Genomic DNA, 7,061 nt, shown 5'->3' on the forward strand with positions numbered 1-7,061 from the left:
GGTTAGTTGGTTGGCTCACTACTGCCCAGCATCGGGACAGAACGCTATTTTGGTCGAATACCGTACTCGTTTTCCCCTGGACGGAACGGTTCTCGGATATGAACATGCGCAGAAGCAAATTTTGCACACGGCACGCTCAACTTCCGGTCATGTCGGGTTTGCGAAAACTCCCTATTATCTACTCCGTTACTGCGCGTATGGTGTACGCAGTAAAATGATGATGGGAGGTGATATGGAATGCCTTAGGCGGACGCAGCTAGCCTAGAAAATAATGATAACACCGTGCTTACAAAATGTATATTTAAGCGAAACAAGATAATTTTTGTTTCCGGCATCAAAAGTCATCAAAAGAAACAGTTTCAGTCTTTTTAAACGAATTCAATGAAGTTGCATTTTATGTCCATACTAAGGGAATTTTAGGATGTTGGTTCTGTCTGAATAAATTACTGCTGAGTTATAGCAGGGTAAATGATATTCATTTTGATGTATGTTTATTTGAGCGTCTATACGTGCATATTATGATATGTTAGGTTACGAGGAAACATTGGGTTAGGTTGAGGCCGGAGGCAGTTATTACATATAACTGTACTTAAATTGCCCTCACTGAAATAAAAACAAAACTTTAATTTCTAGAATTTGTGATTAACAGAAGACAAACAAGCTGTATGCGAACATGGAGCGGCATTACAAGTACAGTGTAATTCGAAATGCCTTCTTTTGTTACAGTATATAACACCTTATCCAATAATGTTGGATATGTGTTTCCCCATGCTGAAATTTCACAAGTTACGTCAGATAATAATAGGGACGATATCATTGATCAAGTTTGTAATAAATTCAGACCAGGTGAAGCAGCGATGATTTGTGGGGTGTACGACAGAGAGCGAAATTTTGTAGTTTCCCCGTACACTTAGTAATATTTTAAAAGATACAATGACCAAAGTGATGACGGACGTTAAACTACCCGCCCATCCAGGCCTGTAATAAAACTCATGGATCGAAATCTAACGCATATTATAAAACTTATCTCTGCCAAACAAAGGAGACAGCAATAAAACACACACATACTATTTCATATGTATATTTACAATATAATATACTCATACATAAGTATATTCACGTATTGGCATTTACACATCAATTGTCGAGAGAAAAAACGGTTTGTTTTGGTTTCTTTTTCGTTTTTGTTATTCCAAGTTCCACATTTCAACGTAGTAAACCATACCCCCCCCCCCCCAAAAAAAAAAAAATACATGGGTGAATTATCAAATACAGCATTTAAGACAATTAAACATGTGAAATATGAGGAATCTACATAAAAAACATTGCTCTTAGAGAGGAGATTCCCAGATGCTGATATGAGATTAATTCTTACTTGATATTTGCAATTGAAAGGAATGACAATTTATGAATTGGGGAAATATAAACGTTAAAGAATTAAAAGAAAGAGAAAAAGAGAAGGCAAAAGAAAAACGAAGTCCGCGGTACAAAACTTCTGGAGAAATGCGTGATCATTTGAGCGAGGTACAAGTCAGGTTAACATGCATGGTTAATGCATATTTGCCAAAAAGTTATTCTTATCACCGAATTTTCGGTGCCTCCTTCTTAATATTATGTTAAGAAAAATACATGTTTATAATTCAAATCAATCCAATTTATTCAATACAATTCAATACTTTAAAATGTGCAAAAGATTAACGATAATTAACAAATATAGATGTACATACGTATACACACCGGCAAAGTATTAAGTTATGTTTAAAGGGGTAAAAGAGAAGTGAGAGTTCCACTAAAAAGCAATGCTTGTATATTGTGAACCACTCAAGAGTTTCTTTAAAAATACTTACTGTAATTACGTAACACAGAAATAATTAAGACAAAGCAGAAACACAATATGACATGACTAAACTTAGGGGATACGATATACACAACATGGGACAATAGGCCTGTCAGAAAGTCCCTTGAGATTTCTGGTAACAGGCAATGAAGACAAAGAACCTTGCCTTGAAGCCACAGCCATCAGCTGCTGTCAGAGGATTATAACCAGGAACTTCACATTTGGGAGTCCAAGGTCTTATCTCCACTGAGTTGCAAAAGTGTAAAGTATAATGTCAACTTGCTGTAGCACTGTTGCATGGTCACATTATGGTATTAAGATATGTTTCATAATGTAAGATTTTGTATGTGATGGTATAATCATGACGTTATGCATGTAAGGCGTTTAGAAAGTCTGTAGTAAGCGCGGTAGAAATTAGTACTATCAGTCTTATTAGTATCATTATTGTAATAATACTCATAAGAATGATACTACTACTACTACTACTAATAATATTGTTATTATTATTATTATTATTATTATTGATTATCATTATTAATATCATTATTATCATTATCATTATCATTATCATTGAATGTATAGATATAAGATATGAGAGCGTTTGGAATAGTAGCCATCTTAAGGTATGGTAATTAATCGTTATATTTTCAGAGTTAGGATTCTAGAGATTTTCACAATGAAACAGAAGACATAAAAAGATGGGAAGTGAAAACATATTGCATTCAATCATGATCGAGTGAAATATTTCGAGGCAGGCAGCTGCTTACTTCATCTGAGTTATCTGGGTTAAAAAAAACTGGGATAAAGCGATACAATATGACCTATATCAGGATTATAGTGATGAAATAAAACTATTTTTAGTTTTAGTTTTTCCATTGAACATTGCCCCTGAGAGATAATTTGTTTAAATGGTGGATTTTGAATGAAAATCTGTGTGCCAATCTGTATATTAATGTAAAAAAAATGTATTGGAAAGCCATCTCTTGTTCAATTCGGAATATTCATGATCCTATCGCAATTGATATTAATGAAAATTTACTATTCTCCGATATTATATAGGCAACGCAAAGATGAAACTTTCTTCTGAAACATGCTCAATTTATTGGTTATAGGAACTAAGTCAAAGAAAGTAATGAAGAAACAAACGTCTGCTTAATTTATATAACAGTAAAAATACGTATTAGAAAGCTGAACCGAGATTTTACACCATTTCGAATTATAATGATAATCGGAAATGACTTGAAGACAGTGTTTTTAGAAAAATTACGTGATCAATTGCGTTTGGTTACAGTGATGTACTTCTTTATGTAAAAATAAGTATGTTGTATTATGTTATATTATTCGGATGATGTAAAATCGTAAACCTGTGAAGTTTTAAGGAAAATGAATCACTTCAAAATGAGGAACAAAAATTACGTAAATGTACATCATGATACATCTCCCCCCCCCCAAAAAAAAAGATAAATAAAAAATCATGAAAACCAACGAACAATTGCCACTTAACAAAAAATAAGTAAATGGCATGGTTTCGACCGAAAAATTACGAAGAAGTTGGTTAATACTACAACAGTTAGGTAGGTCTACACAGCAATAGGTAATTCTGAAGACTAGAAGCTGGTTGAACCACAGGACATGAAAATTGGTGATTCTTTATTCAGAAACGTGACTAAAAGACGTGTGGGTAAGATTTTAAACTGACCAAAAACGCAACTTATGACCGTATCATACACTGCTTTCCCACATGCGACTAAAAAGTATCTACCAATACGTGTACGTTCATATAACTATGGCAACGAATCACCCCACCAGCAGTAGCATGAATACAAACGGAAACAATTATTCATCATAATGAGTTCCCAGACAAGGAAGGTGCTGCCAAGGAAGGTAAAACAAGACAGGAAATGTGATTCTGTGGTGGAAAACCGTGGCGCCACTCTCCCTTCTCCGAAGAATTCTACGCCGCCACCAATTTAAGGAGACGGGCTTCCGCAGCTCAACCCGCCAGCCCACCTCGCGTACTTCATGACAGACGATCTCACAGCTGACGATCTGGCTGAGAAGAGGAAATGGTCCACAGCCGTTCATGACAGGAGCTGTACAAGAACGGTGTGAAGCTTCGCTTCTTTGCCGGGAAATGGAGGAACCGAACTGGAGTCCCGCACAACTTCCTTTCCTCCAGTTAGGTCACTACAGTCTCCAGCGTGTATGTACTATAATAATGCTTCTCAATATCTCTTGTTTAATTCATTACGTCACAACCATGTTTCTTTATGTCTATTTCTCTTTTTCTCCGATCATCTTCCTCTCTGCCTTTCTTTCTCTGACGACCTCTAAGTCTGCACCACGGCAAATATGAATATCCATGTGTACTTGTGTAATCAAATATCATGCTGTGTACAGGCTTACCAATGTAAATAGAATATTTCGAAAGATATTTTGACTTTATTATGTACAGGGAGAGTTGATGTAGCAATGATCTTTACTGTGACATCTCACCTGTCCGATGCGGCCACTACTCATGACAGCACTTCGTAAACAATTTACACTCTGTATGACTTGCTATATTCCTTCCTTCTCTTCTTGTCTGCTTTCGGCAACTTTTAAACAAATGCTGATGGTAACGTCATGGTCCATTATATGTTGTCCTCCTTTGAAATATGGATGAATTTAATCCATGTTTACATAAAAATGTCCAGTGTCGATATTATTTGCCTGACGAGTTCAATTCAGAATTTATTAATAATGAGCATTCTTTCAATTTATTACATGTCAATGCCCGCAGTCTGTTAAGAAATTTTGAAAATATGCAACTATTATTGTCTACGATAAATATGAAATTTTCTGCTATTGGCATCACAGAAACATGGCTTAACGACAAATCTCCCCCTTTATATAACATTGATGGGTATTCTGTTGTCCGTTCTGATAGAAAATGCGGACGAGGAGGCGGAGTCGCCCTATTCCTATCACACATATTATCGTATAAAGAAAGGCCTGATTTGATATACAATGGAAATGAATCTGATTGCACATGTGTTGAAATTAATATGTATAATAAAAAAAATATAATACTTTGTGTAATGTACAGGCCCCCTCATGCAGATAGTAATTCATTTTTGGATAATTTTGATGTCTTATTAGAGCTGATTAATCAAGAAAACAAAGATGTATATATTATGGGTGATTTTAACATTGATCTCTTGAAAGAAGAGCACATTCTTAGAAATACATTTTGCAATATTTTGCAAGCAAATTTTTGTAATATTACAATTGATAAGCCTTCGAGAATTACTGTCACTTCATCAACGTTGATCGATAATATTTTTACGAATATTGACACAGATTATTCGAAATCTGGTCTTTTGTATAGTGATATCTCTGACCATTTACCTATATTTTTCATTTCTGGCGACACACAGAATTCTTATGTTAAGCAGAAAGAACGTAAGAAGAAGCGGAAATTCACACTAGAAAATATATCATTACTCAACGATGATTTAATCACGGAAACATGGGATGATGTATTAATTTCTGCAGACCCAAACATTGCTTATGACACCTTCTGGAATATATTCCTTTCTTATTTTAACAAACATATCCCCACAATTGAAAAGAAAAACAATAAAAAAATCAAAAATCCGTGGATAACAAAGGGAATTTTTCGGTCCATTAAGAAAAGAAATGTTTTATATAAAAATAGTTTACGGCATCCTGATAATGATAATGTTAATCGATATAAATTATACAGAAATAAACTTACACAGATTATCAGGCTTTCCCGCAGAATGTATTATACGGAAGCTTTTGAAAATGCTACTGGAAATATGTCAGCCAATTGGAAGGTTATTAATGACGTCATTGGTAAGCAAAAGAAGGTGTCAACATCTGAAATTACGAATAATGGACAAACGTTTTGTGATCCTAAAGATGTAGTTTGTTGTTTTAATGAGTACTTTGTTAATGTAGGTCCTAGTCAAGCTTCTAAGATTGATCATACACAGACAGATTTCTCGCAGTACTTGGGCACGTCAAACGATAATTCATTATATTTCAAACCAACAGATTTTAATGAGATCCTTGATATTGTGCATTCTATAAAATCTAGTCATACATGTGGTCATGATGAAATGAGCACGTCTTTTTTAAAACAGATTGTTGGGAGTATATTGACACCTTTAGTACAAATTTGTAATTTGTCGTTGTCAACTGGTGTATTTCCGAACGCATGTAAAATTGCAAAAGTTATTCCAGGGGCGTCACCAGCTTTTTTTCAAGGGGGGTGCGTTTTGACAGTAAATGTAAACTGTGAGATTTTTTTTAATGTGATTCATTGGCTCCTGTGTCATCATGTACATTTACACATACTCTGTATATTGTACATTATACATGTGATTGTATACATGCACGAATCTTTCGCTATTATGAAGGACTATATACGGGGGTACATTATTGTGACGGTGTGAGATCCTCGGCGATGATCCATTCCGCTCCTTCAGTGCGGAGGGTGTTGGAGGGGGATACCCCCTCCCACTGTAGGAACTTTTTGAAAAAAACAAGAGTGTAAAAGTCGCGTTTACAGAGCATGGGAAAAATAAAAATATCATGAAGGACTATTACGGGGGTACATTATGTGACGGTGTGAGATCCTCGGCGAGGGAGCGAAGCAACCGAGCGGGAGAGGGTGTAAGAGGGGGATACCCCTCCCACGGAGGGACCTTAGTTTTTGTAAAAAGAAAAAAAAAAGGAGAATTGCAGAACAATTAAATGCGAGCGAGCGGAGCGACCGAGCTTGAAAATTTTGATATCTTACAATCCCTAACTGCGGTTTGTAGCTTATATTTTTTCGCTTTGGAAATGAAGGGGGCGCACCGGGCGCAACTGCTTACAATTACTGGCAGCAACATTAGGATAATGGCATAACGAGTAAATGCGAGCGATTGGAATGAGCGAGCTTGAAAATTTTGACATTTTACTGTCCAAAAACTGCCGTTTTTAGCTCTATCTTTTCGCTTTGGAGATTAAAGGGGGGTGGCGCATCGGGCGCAACTGCTGGCAAGCACTGGCAGCAACGTCAGGAGAATGGCACAACGATTAAATGGTCTGGAGCCTTTCGGGTGATTTAAGCAACGATTAACTGAAGGTTTAATAACTGCAAGTTATTAGCATTATCTATTCGTTGTCTGTTTTTACTCCTCTTAGAAAGGAAAGACTCCCATAACTTGCA

This window comes from Diadema antillarum, unplaced genomic scaffold, assembly GCF_040938485.1.
Source record: "Diadema antillarum isolate AM-2024a unplaced genomic scaffold, OU_Dant_1.0 scf00000103, whole genome shotgun sequence".
In the NCBI taxonomy this organism is placed as follows: domain Eukaryota; kingdom Metazoa; phylum Echinodermata; class Echinoidea; order Diadematoida; family Diadematidae; genus Diadema; species Diadema antillarum.